This window comes from Trachypithecus francoisi, unplaced genomic scaffold (genome assembly GCF_009764315.1).
Source record: "Trachypithecus francoisi isolate TF-2019V2 unplaced genomic scaffold, Tfra_2.0 Lachesis_group7, whole genome shotgun sequence".
NCBI lineage: Eukaryota > Metazoa > Chordata > Mammalia > Primates > Cercopithecidae > Trachypithecus > Trachypithecus francoisi.
The window spans coordinates 45,944,529-45,961,039 of record NW_022681472.1 but is presented as its reverse complement, the minus strand read 5'-3'; the positions used below and the strand labels follow the sequence as shown (position 1 = coordinate 45,961,039).

General features: G+C 36.7%; 1 long non-coding RNA gene across 2 annotated transcripts in view; it reads right to left on the bottom strand.

The window, feature by feature from the left end:
* Positions 1 to 15,955, bottom strand: part of LOC117079379 — a 91,376-nt gene extending 75,421 nt beyond the window's left edge. For both annotated transcript variants that reach the window (XR_004435406.1, XR_004435407.1), the window contains exon 1: positions 15,761 to 15,955. This is a non-coding gene — a long non-coding RNA (uncharacterized LOC117079379). The remainder of the gene's footprint in view (positions 1 to 15,760) is intronic.
* Between the last annotated feature and the right edge of the window lie 556 nt (positions 15,956 to 16,511).

The window sequence follows — 16,511 nt, the reverse complement described above, 5'->3', positions numbered from 1 at the left end:
AGACCCTCCTTGTCATCCCATGGGATTTGAGAGGACAAAGGGAACTAACACAAACAAGATGATGCACATGTTATTTGCTGTGCTGTCAGTAATGCATCATTTTTCACTGACCTAGGAGCATCATTGGAACAGTAACAGACTAAGTTATTCACTTATCAGCAATGTAAATTCAAGTATCAGAGGCTGAGGTGGGAGGATCGCTTGAGCCCAGGAGTTTGAGACCAGCCTGGGCAACATAGTAAGACCTTGTCTCTACAAAAATTGTTTTAAACATAAAACAAAATGTTAAATTCAAGTCCCAGACCCTGATTGAGACAGCTATAAAAATAACTGAAAACAGAAACAAGTAAGTGTTCATCTTTGCAGTGGAGAGAGAGTGGAGGCCAGTCAGGGAATCATTACTTTTCACACAAGGCTTTCTTAGTATTTGATTTTTAAAATATATATGCATATATTACTTTGATTATACATTTGTATAGTAAGATACTCCCACACATCACCACTGTAAATTGAATCTGGCCAGATTCGAAACTATCTTTGACAAGTACAAAGCAGCAGATGTGACAAGTGTAACTTTTAAACTTGGACCTTAAGAGATCTTCAGGCTCTACCCAGAATTCTTAATATTCAAATCCAGCCATGGTGTTGTGAGAAGGCACCATGGAAAACCAAGATATATGGAAAACCACATGGAGGAACAGAGAGGCATCTTGGTCAAGAGCCCCAACTGAACTCCTAGCCGACTGCTAACTAAGTGCTCTCGACAGTCCTGCCTACTTGAGTACTCAGTTGTCTTCAGCCTCTAACAACTCTTCACGAATGAGAGGAACTGCACAGCTGATCCCAATCCGTCCATACACTTACGCGCAATAATAAATCATTATTGTTCTTTAAGCTGCTAAATTTTGGAGTGGCTTATTATGTAGCAAGAGATAGCCAAAATAGTATACATTTAATGTATTTAACCCACGTGATAGATTCAAGGTATATGCATTAACATATCATCCTTGGATTGTTTATCCAAATACCTTATTTCTAACCTTTTATATCTTTTGACCACTGACTGGTCATACAGAAATTATTTTTTCTTACTAGTAGTCATGAGTAAGGCATATGTCTTGTCTCTTTTCAACACAATGTATTGCTTTCCTAGAAACAGATCTGCCACATGTGCACCACTATTAGAAAATTTGCTTTTGAGGGACAAAAATAACTACAGTTTACTCTAACGTGCCTTATTAGGAATGTTTATGTTGTTATCATCTTACCAAGGACCTTTACATAAGCTATTTTTATCCTAATTGTTTTGATGCATTTTGATACATACATACACACAATTTTTTAAAACTTCTATTACCTACAAAAAGTACATGCTTAGTTACCAGACAAATGCTAAGATGATCTCCAGATGTGTACCCTATGCCATCTAGTGACCTTTAAAGCTATGCTTTGCACCTTCTCATTCACATGCAATACACTGACTTTATGAGTTAGGACCCTGTATTTCAGTTGTAATCATGGCCCCCAAGTCTTTCACCTCAAACAGCCTTACCTCCACTAAGCCTGTTCTTTGCTTTCATTGCTTTTGCAGGCTTCTTTCTCCTTTATATTCCCCCAACCATTAATCTTTTCTCTTAGTATTTGCATGACTCCTCTCTTGTCTGTCCACGATCAACCGTTTCAGCAAATCTACACAAGCATCACCAGGCCTCTTGATTCTCTGCAGTGTTAATACCTATGCCATCTGAGCATGAATAGAGAAAATCACTGGTGATTTGTTGGATTATGACTTATTCCAGCTTCAACTGAGACCTCACTGCTACTGAGCAATGATTTCTCATCTTGTGTCAGTTCCATTACATATTTCTCTAATAGCTGCTTAAAACCTTTACCTTTCCTCTTGCATCCCCAGCTTACCTGAAGCCCATCTGATTCTCAGTCCATGATCTCATCTTGTTATCCAGCCTCCATTATTTTCTTTTGCTAATATTTGGAAAAAGTAGCTCTTCTCTTTTCCAAAGTCAAATTATTCAAATGTAAATCCCTAATTATTGTTTCTTTTGTAAGGACCTCTCCATTAATTTCTTTTAAAGGACCTACCAACACATTGGACGGCCTTTCATAGACTTGTGGCCTTTGTATGGCTCTCATGGCCTTCCTCCTGGACTTCTGTAATAATATATTAAAATTCATGTTTCCATAGGCCTTATTAGGGTCCCATTAGTAATATTAAGTCAAGTTTCTCTAGCTTGAAAGCCTGCCACTCTGCTTCATTACTTCCCAGTGTTCACTGGGTTTCTTTCTAGATTTAGGAAACTTACTCTGATCTCACACTCTACTTATGTAGAGTGTTTCTCACTCTACTTATGTAGGTTTATGCCTTTTTATTTTACTATTGTTTTCATGGAGCCAATAGGAAAAAGAGATCAATGCATGTGGTGATCTGCCATCTTGAATTGGAATTCATTGTTTTATTTTTTACAATATGCTTGTTTCATTTGCCTATGTAGTATATTCATAAAAATCTCTGAGGTCACCAGTTTAAGGATATAATTCCTTTTGCATTATTGAAATTTTTCCTGTTTTTCCCAATGCATTTTTTTTTCATCCAGTCTCTCTTGTGTTGCAGGCTTTCCTCAAATATCTATGATCCTTTGTTGCTTGTTTATATATATAAGAATAAGGCAATAGAAAGGCTGACTAGGGGCTGTATGTGGGATGAGCTTGCTGGCTGGCAACTTTGCTTTAAATTGAGTGAGAATAAAGCCAGTCATTATGCTGGGGATCTCTTCTTTAAATCTACAGCACCTATAGGACCCTAGAAGTAGATTAGAGGCCTCTTTGACTACAGTGGCCTTCAAGGATATTCTAGGCTATGGCTTCCTTCACTCGGTTCAGTAGTCACTATCCCTTCCTCAGCTTTCTGACTTCCATAGATTTTGTTAAATGTTATGTCCACTGATGATCCCTTCTATAGTTCATTATTCCTGTTGGAAACTATGTCACTTTTATGTCATTTTTTAATTGGTTGCCTTCTTTAATGTCATTCCTGTTTCTGTAATTAGGTCATGGGAGGAAGAGTTGATAAACTTGTCTTTAGTCTGACATTGAAAACTTGAATCCATTTTTAAGTTTTTGTGATTGATTTTTTGATACGTGAATCTCACACCTCTGCTTCTTCTCTCTCCTGCCAATCATTAGCCCTAGAATTTCCCTGATTTCTGATTATTAGTATATTAAAGAGCAATGAAATAATTGATCTTAGTATTAACAGATTAATGTAGTTCAGTCTTAGCTTACTGTGAACAGTGATTTATTCCTGGAGTGCTGAGAATACAGGAAGATTTCCTGTTCTTTAATATCTCTATTCACAAGGGGTCTTAGCATCTTGGTTCCCAGCAACAGTAATCTGAGGCTGTATTGACCTTTTCTAGCAATTTATTTACTTTTACCTCCCCTGAAGTACCTACAACCTTAACCCTTTGTTCTCATTAGATCTTAGTAACCCCAATATCTTAAACAGTATTCTAACCCCTTCTCACCTGCTTTTGTAAGTTTCAAGTGGTTATTTTCTACTCTAACATACCCACGTATATCTAGATAGAAAAGAGGATGGCAAAGTCGTATTAATTTCCTAATGATGACAGATAATAGAAAACTAACTGGGACAAGCAATTCTGCTTCTTCTCTCTCTTACCTCCCAGGACTCTAATTAAAAGTCAAGGAAGTAACATTAAAAAAAGAAACACAGTTGAAGATATAAATCATGTAATTGTTTATAAATTTAGCACATATAATATTGTAATAGGCAATTTTTTCATAGTGGAGCTAATGCAGTCCCTACAAATTTGTAATGAAACACAATTCTTGGTCACATGTAGAGAATATTCAAACATGTAGAGAATATTCCCCTGAATTGACATATAATATCGTTTGTTTCTTTATTTAGGTTTGCAGATGAATGAAGATACAAATTACTCTGATAATAGGTTGCTGAAGTAGGCAAATTTTCTAGCACTCTGTTCATTTAGGTTTTACTATACTCTTATAACAAAGAAAAATCTTTCCATTTTATTGCTGTTACATCATTTAAAAATTACCTTGTTAGGATATTCAGTCTCTTTGTTAGCTGCTCATCATGAAATCTTGTATAAAAGTCAGAGAGTAGTGTGTGTGTGTATATATATATATATATATATATACACACACACATTTAACATTTTATATATATATAAAATCTCAATGCATTTTTTGTTTTGATAATTTGTTACAGGTAACATCAGTCATTTTTGATCCTTAGCCTTATTTCATCAACACAGAGAGGAATATTGGAATCCTTAAGAATTGCAGTAATGCATTTTGACCCAAAGGCAGCTATCTTGGGTGTACAACAGCCAAAAAATAAAAATAAAGAAAAATGAACTAATTGTAGAGGTAGGTTTATTTTCATATAGTTGAGTCCCGGGTCAGGGACTCCCTCAAGGAGAAATAAATTAATTATTTTTATAACTGAACTTTCCATATATAATGTTTTATCATCACTTACAGCTGGACATAGATGCCACCAAAACATCCAAGCTGCTATTAAGTCTTGAGAATTTCCTTTTATTTTTAAATTTTTTTTAACATTTATTTACTTATTTATTTATTTTGAGATGGAGTCTCGCTCTGTCACCCAGGCTAGGGTGCAGTGGCTTAATCTTGGCTCACTGAAACCTCTGCCTCCTGGGTTCAAGTAATTCTCCTGCCTCAGCCTCCCAAGTAGCTGGGATTACAAGTGCTCACCACCATGCCAGGCTAATTTTTATATTTTTAGTAGAGATGGGGTTTCACCATGTTGGCCAGACTGGTCTTAAACTCCTGACCTCAAGTGATCTGCCTGCCTCAGCCTCCCAAAGTGCTGGGATTACAAGTGTGAGCCACCATGCCAGGCCAAGAATCTCCTTTCAAACACATGTTGCCAGAATAACTGGTTACCCAAATGCAAAAGAATGAAATTGGACACCTATCTCATACTAATACAGAAATTAATTCAAAATGGATCATCGGCATAAATGTAAGACCTAAACTCTAGAACTCTTAGGAAAGAACATAGAATAAATTTTCATAACATTGGGATAAGCAATGGTTTCTTAGATAACAGTAAATGTACAAACAACAATAGAAAAGATATATATCATATTTCAACAAAATTAAACATTTTTATGCTTCAAAGGACACCAAGTAAACATACAAGCCACAAATGGGAAGACAATTTTGCAATCATCTATCTGATAAGGGACTTGCATCATAAATAAAGAACTTTTAATTAACAATTAAAAAGTAATTAATAAATGAGAAAAGCACACGAATATACATTTTTCCAAAATATATACACAAGTGGCCAGAAAACCAATGAAAATATGTTCAACATCATTAGTCATTAGGGAAATGCAAATCAAAACTATTTTACCAACACTAGGATAATTAAAATAAAAACAAAAGGTAATAACAAGTGTTGGTGAGGATGTGGAGAAATTGGAACCCTCATACATTGCTGGTAGGAATGCAAAATAGTGCAGACACTTTAGTAAACACTTTGGTAAACAGTTCCTCAAAATCTTAAATATGCAGTTAGTATATGATCCAGTCCTAGGTTTATGCCCAAGAGAAATGAAAGCATGTCCACTCAAAAATTTGTACACAAATGTTCGTAGCCACATTATTCATAATAGCCAAAAAGTGACAACAACCCAAATGTCCATCAAATAATAAATGTATCGACAAAATGTGGTGTATCCATACAATGGAAAATTATTTGGCAATAAAAAGGTATGAAGTAACAGTGGAAACTACAACATGGATGGACCTTGGGAACATTCTGCTGAGTAAAAGAAGCCATATACAAGAGGTGATATGTTGCATGACTCAATTTTTCAACTTCTTTTCTTTTCTTTTTAGAGACAATGTCTCACTCTGTCACCCAGGCTTAGAGTGTGGTGACGCAATCACAGCTCACTGCAGCCTCAACCTCCTGGACTCAAGTGATCCTTCCACCTCAGCTTCCCAAACAGCTGTGACCACAGCTGCATGCCACCATGCTGGCTAATGTTTTTACTTTTTTGTAGAGATGGGGGTCTCCCTATGCTGCCCAGGCTGCCCTGAACTCTTGGGCTCAAGCAATCCTCCCGCTTCAGCCTCCCAAAGTGCTAGGATTAGAAGTGTGAGCCACTGCACCCAGCCACTTCACTTTTATTAACTGTTCAGCATAGGCAAATTCATAGATATCTCAGGAAGAAACCTCTGGTTTCCAGAGGTATAGGTAGTGGGCAGGGAATGGGGATGACTGTTAAGAGACATAAGGTGTCTCTTGAGGGTGATGAAACTATTCTAAAATTAGTGGTGATGGTTGCATCATTCTGTGAATACACTAAAAAACAGTGAGTCATACACATTTTGAAAGATGAATTTTGTGGTATATGAATTATATCTCATTAAAGTAGTTAGGTTTCTTAAAAAAAACTCAATTGTGGATTTTTTTAAAGAGTATTTCTACAATTATGTATTCATTGCATATCCTTTCTATAAATGCTTAACCATCTAGCCAAGCTGCTAGGTGTTAAAATTGATATTTCAATTAAACATTAACTTATAAAAGATGAGGGGCTCGTGATGAGTTGTGGAATCACTAAATGCAAATTTTCCGAGGAAATTCCCGAGACATTCTTCATTGTCTCTTGAACCTTTTTATGCACTTTGAAATATTAAATGTGTTCAAAAGTGTAGGAGGGAGAATCCTGTGAAGAGGATTTGTTGAGATGTCACTGAAGAAAGCTCGACTTTGAGCCCTCTCCTCTTACTCATGAGAAAGGTGGAGGATGCCCCAAATCTGGTGAGGGGGAGTCCATGGGGTTACTTGGAATACCTATGTGACTGCCTAACATGGAAGGCAGGACAGACCAGGATCTGACACCTATCCAGGAAATTTAGACAGTGAGAGCCAAATAATACTTAGATGGGAGTCAGGAGAAGAGGAAAGGACTCCTATAATTTGTTGGGGGATAGTGGGGAATCAGTGCTTCCCTCAACAGAGAGTGGTGCCACACGGTAGAGGAGATTCCAGATCACTCTGGGCTCTTTCCAAGAGCAGAGCTTGCAGGTGCAGAAGAGGCCCAGAAGCAAGAAGCTGTGAATAAATGGCTGTGGAAGAAACTGCAAATCTACCCAGAACAGGATGCATCTACCTGGGCCAAGAGGATTTCTGGGAAGAAAGAATGAGACCCAGGAGGCACACTCTTTCAGCCTCTGAAAAATGTTTTTCACAAGAGAAAGGGCCAGCGATAAACTTCTGCCAGCCCCAGAAGGCAAGAAGTCAAATTACTCTGATCCAGTAAAACCTAGACCCTGCCCACTTATTTCTTCCTCTCTTCTCCCTGCTACTTCTCCACTCCAAAGTGTTTAGAAACTAGTTAGCAAGAGGGAGCCATGAGGCAGGAAAAACAAATAAGAAATTAACTCCATCCCACCACTTTTGTACTGGAATCTTCCAGGCCAAAGTAAACCCCACCTGTCAAAAGGAGTTTACCTGTTAAATAACATTTGGAGTTTTGATTACTATTTTCCAAAGATAAGCCTAATTCTTGTACTGAAAACATTTTCAATTTAAAATGAGTGTAGAACTGTCTGTTATCTAAGTGTGGGCACAAATAACATGAGATTAGTTTAATACATTTATTTGTCTTGCTCTAAAATTTAAAACTACTTTTGTACTTTAATGTAAAACATTCTCTTCTCCAATGTATGGCTTTAGAGCATCTATAAGATGTTTTTTCCAAAACAGTCTTAGAGCTGAAAGACACGTTGGTGATAGTACCGTCCACAGCTCAGGACCAGGTCCAAGAGGTGGAATGGCTATTTCAAATATGTGAAAGAGACCATTCTTCTTGACTCCTAACTTAGGACTTTCTCTTTATAAAATCAAATTTCAATTTTTTTACAGAATTTGTTCTGTGCAGAATCTAGTACAGAATATATATGCTTTAAATGGGCTTGTTTCATTAGGACAATTACATCTATAGGACGCATGGCCTATAGAGGCTGACAGACTATATCATGGGTTGATGGACTCCACTTTATGAAACTCATGTATTTTAAGGTTTTCTCACATCAAATTATGTCTACAAGGCTTTTAATACATTTTCTTTTCTCTTTTTAACATAATAATTATGTGGTGCAGCATAACTGGGAAAGAAAATGACATCAGCTCAATCCTCAAAGGTTTTAGGATGATAACATTCAGATTTATGGGCATTTTTAGTTCTTTTTGATTGCAGAGTTCAAAAAGTTTGATACACCTTTTTGTGGTGATAGAACCATAAATTATCATTGACTTAATGACTGCCTACAGTTGCAATGACAGTACCTTATGGTAGCAATAAACTATGTTTACCACAGTTATTCAAATGCAGGATTATATCTATGGAGTAAATTGGATGGGTTGCCCTGCCAGCTGCACGAGGTGGTGCTAAGTGTAATTTTACCCTGGAGGCGGGGCTGATTCAGACTTCTGAAAAAACAGTGGAAAGGAGACAGTTGTTTCTTCAAGTATACAGTTAAAGCTCAACTTTTGTGAAGCCCAGTCCTCAAAAGAGTCTTTTGGTGTGGTATGAAGAGTTTCCCTAATTTGATGTATAAAACAAAAATATAGTAGCATGCAGGATTGGTTCAGTATTTATATAACAGAGTAGTGTGGTCCAGCTATAAACAGAAAATCATAAATAAATGGCCTCTATAAACCGAAATTTATTAAATAACCCAGGCAAATACATAAAAGCTCTTTGCCTGTAGAAACAAATCCTTCTAACACAGCAGTAACATTTCCACCCTCTGCTGAATCACCAGAAAGTTTTAACATCCATTTTTCTGGGATTGCTTAAAAAGCTGAGCAGGTGCCAGCCAACAATTCTGCTATTGGGAGAACATACAGAGGCAAACTGAGTCATCCGTTAATAGTTGTGAAGAGTTTCTTGTGAGCACTGACAGTTTTCTAAACCAGCGAGCGACCTCGATACTCACAAAGAGAGATTTTAGAGAATCCAGATTGAAATTCCCAGTCCAATAACTGGAGTTTACCCAGAGAGCTGAGCAATTTCAGGAGCTTCTGCCTTTCCACTCTTTCTAGCAGAAAGCATATTTGCTAGGTAACTGAAGAGCCAAAAATGGCCTGAGTTGCCCATTTGGGGAATTCAGTAGAAGATGTGCACATTTTTCTGTTTCTCGACTCACATTATTTACATATGTATGTGTAAGCTAAGGTGGGAAAGATGTGTGCAAAGGGTGTGATATAAATTGCTGAACCCACTGCTTCTTTATCTCTGGCTTGGTTATAAAAAAATCATTATAAGACTTTCCTTAAAGGGAGCATTTTTGAATTCCAAACAGAATTTCCAAAACTGGAGAGTATGCTGTCTGTGGAGGATTCTAAGGAACAATGCATATTAAAATGCTTCTAAAGGGAAAGGGAAAAAAATGTTATCTTGGGCAATTTGGTCTACATTTAAATCTTAAACTGACCCAGCAGACTCTCCTTAAGCCCCTCAAATGATAAGAATTGTTATTTAATTGCTCTGACAGTTAATTAACATCCAAACAAGTACAGCAATAAACTAAGACACACTGCTCATTGAGAATCTATAAATAGACAAATAATTATACAATTAGGCATCACTGTCTTTGAGACTTAATAATGATAGAATTTAGGTTATTACTCTATTTAAAACCACCATAGTGAGGTGGCCCTAAAATCTATCCCTTTCTTTTATAGGTTTAAGATGCCTGGATTATGTACAACCAATGGCATTCAAAGCTGAAAGTGCACTAATTAATGGCACATAGGGGTTAGATTTTGTGACTATGACTGATCATTTCTTGTCATCTAAATGCACTTTAAAATGTCTTGACCTATTTTTCCAGTTTTACTGCATATTCTTCAAAAGACATATTTTATTTCTATAAGCAGAAGTGTTGTGAGCCATGGGATTCTAAGAAAGTTACTATTTTCACTGTTGCCAGAACTTCAGGCAGATTGGTCATAGAATTGACACATAGACCTTCTGTGACCCCAATGCCTACTGCTAGGTAACAACACATCAGCGTCTTGGACAGCAACCAAAGCTGAAATTACAGCCATGTCTAACCTTTTCTCCTATTCCCATTCAAACTGGAAGACTATTGATTTGAGTACTGGTTTTTAATGAAAACTCTTGAGTATCTGATAGCTATGAGAGTGAGTTTGCTATAAGCAGACCATATGAAAATAACTTATGCATTCTTCCAGTGTAATGATTAGTACATGTTGAGAGTAAACAATTATTAATTCCCCTCAATATATATGCATATTTGCTCTTTTCTGAACAGTTTTTAAATTTCTAATTTCAGTAAGATGGAAATATAACTTAATTTTACTTATTTTTATTTGGGGGTGGCCACTGCCAGATGCAAAATGGTCTTTCTCCACTCACAAATAAGTGCCTTGCCTTGTCATGATCTAAATAAATGAACTCATGCTCTTGTCTAAGATTCACATTCTTCTCCTTTCCAAGCTTCATGGACATGGTGTACAGGTAGACTAGCGCCTGGCTGTGAGAAGATTTCTATGCCCTGAAGAAACAGCAATAAGGGCAGTTTTAAAATAGCACATTCATTCAAAGTGTTAATCAACTACCACTTCAGTAATATTTGTGGAACACCAGCAAGGTAGATAGCATCACCATCTACTTACCCCTTTGCAGCTGAGGAAACCAAGAAAGCATGACTATACAACTCACCCAAGGTCAGCCCATGCAGCTGGGTCTATTTCCCCAGGTAGCACCACTGCACTTCCTGGAAGTATCAGCACACACAGTATCGCACTCTATTACTGGGCTCGCTGGATGTTCCGTGACCTATGCTAATGCTAAGCTAATACTCTGAAGAATATTTTCTTGTTTATAGGTGAGAAACTTATAGGAGTGGAGTAGGGAGGCAGAGACAGAAGTGTTGAGATAAGATTTATCTCTAAAATCTGAGCTTATGTATTCCACATAAAGAAATGTCATTTCTAAGGCTACTTATTTTGCTAATATTTCATTGGTTTGTGGAATGTGCCAAAGTGCCATAATCCCTTTTTCCCTCAAGTGAGGTAATTACCTTGGGTTCTCATTTTGAAAACATAATGTTTCTTCCATAAGCTCATAAGCAAGTCCCTCATTTTTCTCCTTCTACCTTGGAGCCATTAATGTTCCAAAAAGAAATGACTTTGTTCAAAATAGCCAGAAACAAGTGCTCCTAATATTTTTTCATTCAAATTAATTTTAAATTACAAAAGTTAAAGAACTTGTAGCAGTCTGGGTCAGCTTTCAAGAAAATGTCATCAGGCTTGCACAGTATGTCTAGTTCTTTAGTTCAATTCAGCTTCATCCTGCATCACAAAAATAATAACTTTGGATAATGCTGGAATAACAATGTCAAGGTTTCACAATGTGTCTTGATGGTAAACTCAGGTTTCTTGTGAGTGTGACATCATAACAGCATCTACACTTACGGGCAATTTTAAAACCAGGAGACCAAAATCGCAGACATGAATCATAGCATCCTTGCTTATTTCTAAAATGTGTACATGAAGATGAGATAAATAGCATGTTGTAAAGGGATAATTGACTGGTAGTAATTCTCCTAAGTGAAGGAAAGAATGAGTCTTTAGATACCTCGTCTGTTACATTGTCCCACTCCTTTACTAATTAAACACTAACCCCATGATTCGAATGGGAGAAAACCTGAAACTGACTGAAGAATTTCTCATCTATCCTTTAGCACCACAGTATCAAAGATATTTCATATTTATTCTGTGAATACATTCCTGTTATAGTCTTTTAATTACCTATCACTATCTTTCTAATGATTGTAAATTAACAGGAAAAATGGTGCTTTCAAAAGTGATATTTAAAACCAATCGCCTCAATGAAGATCCTGTGTAGGTAGTGGTTATTCAACTACAAAGGAGGTCACCAAAAAGCTCTATTTTATCTCTAACTCAAAGGACCATCTTTAGTTTATAGTTGCTAACATCTAAAAATCACTTTTTTAACATACAAAAATACTTATTCCTGAAACTCTGTCTTTTCTTATTATGATGGTTAATTCAGTAAACCAGTGAAAGTAATGAGAACATAGATGCTTTTCTTCTTTCCATTTTGCCAATAGTGAGATTTAAGACACAGCAAAGTGTCTGCTTTTAGACTGACTTCCTTCAAGGTCTCCAGATGGCCGCCACAGTTCTAGATATCCCATGCAGATGACCACGCCCCAAAGAAAATTTTAAAATCACTTTATTTTTGCAATTATCTTCAGGTATCATTTTTCTAGTTTCACCCTAAAATGTCTTCCTATCTCGCTTTGCCTGGGTAAAGCTGACTTTCACTAGGGCATGTCTGCATTGTCCTGAGCAGCTGTGGAGAGTGACTGGGCAAGAACACAAAGTTCTCCCTCTCCCTAGGGACTAGCTTCTCAGATTCTATAGAATGCCTGCCTGGGGCTCATATGAGCAACAGGGTTCATGTTCTGGTTTAACCTTTGCTGCTTGACTTCTTTTGATATAATGTTTATTTCCAAAGTGCAGGTGCCTCCACTGTCATCAGTTCACCAACAAGAGCTGACCTACAGATGTCCAGAAGGGCTTACTTCAGCAAGAGCAAAAAAAGAAACACTTTCTTTTTTTTTTTTTTTTTTTTTTGGTCAATTTAAGGCTAGCCATCTAAGTTACAAATCATGCTGCAAAAAGTAAAAAATTAAAAGCTCAGATTGAATCAACATTAAGGAGAGGTAAAGTTGGGTGGGTTTTCTGGTCTTTTCAAAATAAATGTGAGACTTTTAAAAGGATGAAAAATAAATGTTTTATGCTCCAGTGTATTTGACTCACTGACCTTGACCTTGAGAAATGTGAAAACAATCCTAATGTCCTAGAGCAATGGAACTTTAAAATTAAATGGAAAAGCATGTACAGCAGTAATGGCAGCCCATAAAGCCCCCAGCATTAATGCTGCATAACTGGAGTAATGGGGAGTTTGAGTGAAAGGCGGTGGAAAATTATAAGATATTCAGAAATTATTAAAAGAGAGAGCCTTTATTGTAGGTCTTTTTATCAGTATCTGTTTACAAAAAGGCAAAACTATCCACAGCTATTTATCTATTTTCCCAATTTATGAAGCTTTGAAACATGACGGTCACTTTTACACTGTGTAACCCTCATAAAAAGAGCATTGTTGTCCACTATCGCACATTTTTTTCTTAATGCAGACTCTTCAGGTGGTAAACAGCTTGCTCAGATTATACAACAAATCAATTTTTACTTAACAGACAGCAACTCAGATCCAAAACTCTTCTCTTCCTCAGGTCTCTTAACTACCTCATTTGATGAGGATACACAAGCAACCACTCAGAAATTGAGTCAAGCATTTTAAGATCACTTAATTATTTTAAGATTCCATTGAAAACTTGGCCTATTGCTTAAATCTTCTAGTGGACTTCCTCATTGCATCAGGTCAATTGAGTCAATCTTCAGATAGCGTCACACTTTTTTTTTTTTTTTTTTTTTGAGATGGAATCTCTTTCTGTTGTCCAGGCGAGAATGCAGTGGTATGATCTTGACTCACTGCAACCTCCGCCTCCTGGGTGCAAGTAATCTCCTGCCTCAGCCTCCCAAGTAGCTGGAATTACAGGACCCACCACCACACACGGCTAATTTTTTTTTTTTTTTTTTTGTAGAAACGGGATTTCACCATGTTGGCCAGGCTGGTCTCGAACTCCTGACCTCAGGTGATCCACTTGCCTCAGCCTCCCAAAGTGCTGGGATTACAGGCATGAGACACTGCAGCCAGCCACCTTCACTTTTCAAAGATGAATGTGTTATAATAGAAACTTCTAGTCTTCTACGGTACCTACCATAGAGAAAGTTGCCGTATATGAATTTAAAACAAAAAAAGCATGTGTTACTGTGTCAAGACTTCCAATAGACAGCAAAACTTATTTGATACTAATCAATCACTTCTGAATCCTTGCCACAGCAAGTAAAATGTGAGGACAAATGAATACAGAATGGGTCCTGATTCATTAGTACTTAACTTAGATTAAGCTAAAGCAGACAAGAGGAAATAAATTTCTTATCAAACAGCTTTAGTGATGATGGAAGATTTAGACTGTATTTCAGCATCTTGCTTATTGAATTCCATATAGACAAATTTATCATTTTGAATCTCCCCAGTAAATTTTTTCTGCATTCAAATAAATAAGCTACAGGCGAAGACATTCTCTCCTTTAATACTTTAATACCATATACAAATCTAGTTATCACATCAGATGAATCTTAGAACCTCCTTCCTTTTGTGAATTGAGAACTTACAGCTCTTGGAAGACCAAAATATCAATACCGAGAATAATCAAAGCGTGCATGTATAAGGATGGTGAGGGGGGGTTAATCTCAATAGATACAGAAGTAAACAAAGCTTGGCTTAATAAAGCAAATGGTTATTTTAAGCAGCATCAAATCTTTATAACAAGATCAGTAATGAAGAATATATAATGAAGCTTTTCAATAGAGTTCAAGGATTGAAATGAAGTCTGAAAAACATGATATTTTAGATGCACACATCTATACAACACTGAAATTAAGATTAGGGATAGTAAGTGACATGGCAGGAATTTCCTTTTTTTATTTCACAATTTTTTTAATTTCACAGATTTTTTGTTTAATTTCACAAGGATTAGTACATGAGCCATTATTTCTCTGGCTTAGTCAAAAGTTTTCTATGCATCTTAGCTAAGAGAAATGGAAGGCAACACTTTTATATGGGTGAATATAGCAATAACCAAGAAATTCCTATTCTATGAGATGTGGCAATGATCATAATAAAATGTGACTAGTGTCCATGAGCAAGGTGAATAATTAATATATTCATTCATTGGGTACTTACATATAGTTCCCAATGAATGGGAAATTTTGGTATTAAAAAAATTTGTATAAAGGAAATTTTTTGGTATAAAAGACAATTACTAGCTTAAATTGCATTCTGTGCTCTCAGGAAAAAGAAAAATACTATGGGTCATTTTTTCAGAGAATTATACTAGGTATCAGCTAGAGTACTCAAGACCTGTGAAATATACACATCATGTAAAATGTAAACACACCAACACTTACTAACATATAGCAATAGCACTAATATATTGAATAGACTTCAGTTTAAACATATTATTTTCATTAATTAAAGAAAAGAATACCTGATATCTCACATAGCTAGCTGCAAAATGCTGTAAAGATAGCAGAAGCTCAATAGAGATATTAATTAATCCAGTCAGCTAATGGTGATATCCTAACTACAAAAACTGTATCCAAGATTATAGAGTTCTTAACTGGCCTCTCTGTCTTCAGTCTCACTGAAGTCCCACCCTCTAGACTGGAAAATAATCTTTCCAAAGATGAAATTTCTACTATGACACTCTATTTTTTAAGTGTTTATTGGCCCGCAAATAAGTTCCAACTTCCTTAGCATGTCTTCCTCACACGGCCCTTTATGATTTGGCTGTTATGTATCTAGACAGCCTTAGATCCTGATACTTCCACACTCATTCCCTATACTCCCAGAATGCTGGACAACCAGCAATTCCTTGAGTATACCTTGTAGTGCTATTTCATGCCTTGATTTCTACAGCAGCCATCGTTGATACCCACCCATATCCTTTCAGCACTCACCGTTTCTGTGAACCTCCAACCACTGACTTTCACTTGCAACTCTTTGCTGAGGGCTTTCTCAAGTAACCAGAGCCAATGAGGCCCACACCTGTGGAAAATCTAAAATGGAGAAGAATTAACATCCATAGGAAGCAGCTCTCAACCAAAGAATGACTGGAACTGGTGAGCAACCCCAAGGAATAGCCACACTTTTTCCCAGGGTGCTCCCAAAGAACTGAGAGACCCAGTTGCTCACAAAAGTAATCTGCCAGAAAAGACACTCTTTACAGTCATTCTTCCCTTCCTTATCTCACTTCCCACTCCCCTACTACTGCTTCCTCCCAAGTAAACTGCTGTACTCAACTCTTTGCCTCAGAGTGTGCTTCTGAAGTGAATCTTGTCCAAGATAGTCCCTTTACAAGTATCGTTCCCACTTCTGGAGAATATTTTTCCTTTCCTTCAAACCTACTTGGGAATTCTTCACCATCCTTTAAAGCAAACCTTCTTATAATTTAACATCATACAAATCACCAGAGATCTTATTAAAATAGAGATCCTGATTTGGTATGTCTTGAATGGCATCTGAGATTCTGAAGTTCTAACAGGCTTCCAGAAAATGTGAATACCCCTAGTTTGAAAACCACACTTTGTGAGCAGCAAATATTTAAGGCACAGTTCAAAAACCTGCTTCTTTGGGAGTCTTCCCTAAAACTTCTTCATTCTATCGTGATGATTAATTTTTCTTTTTTCCCTATGTTTATTACTGTGTGTG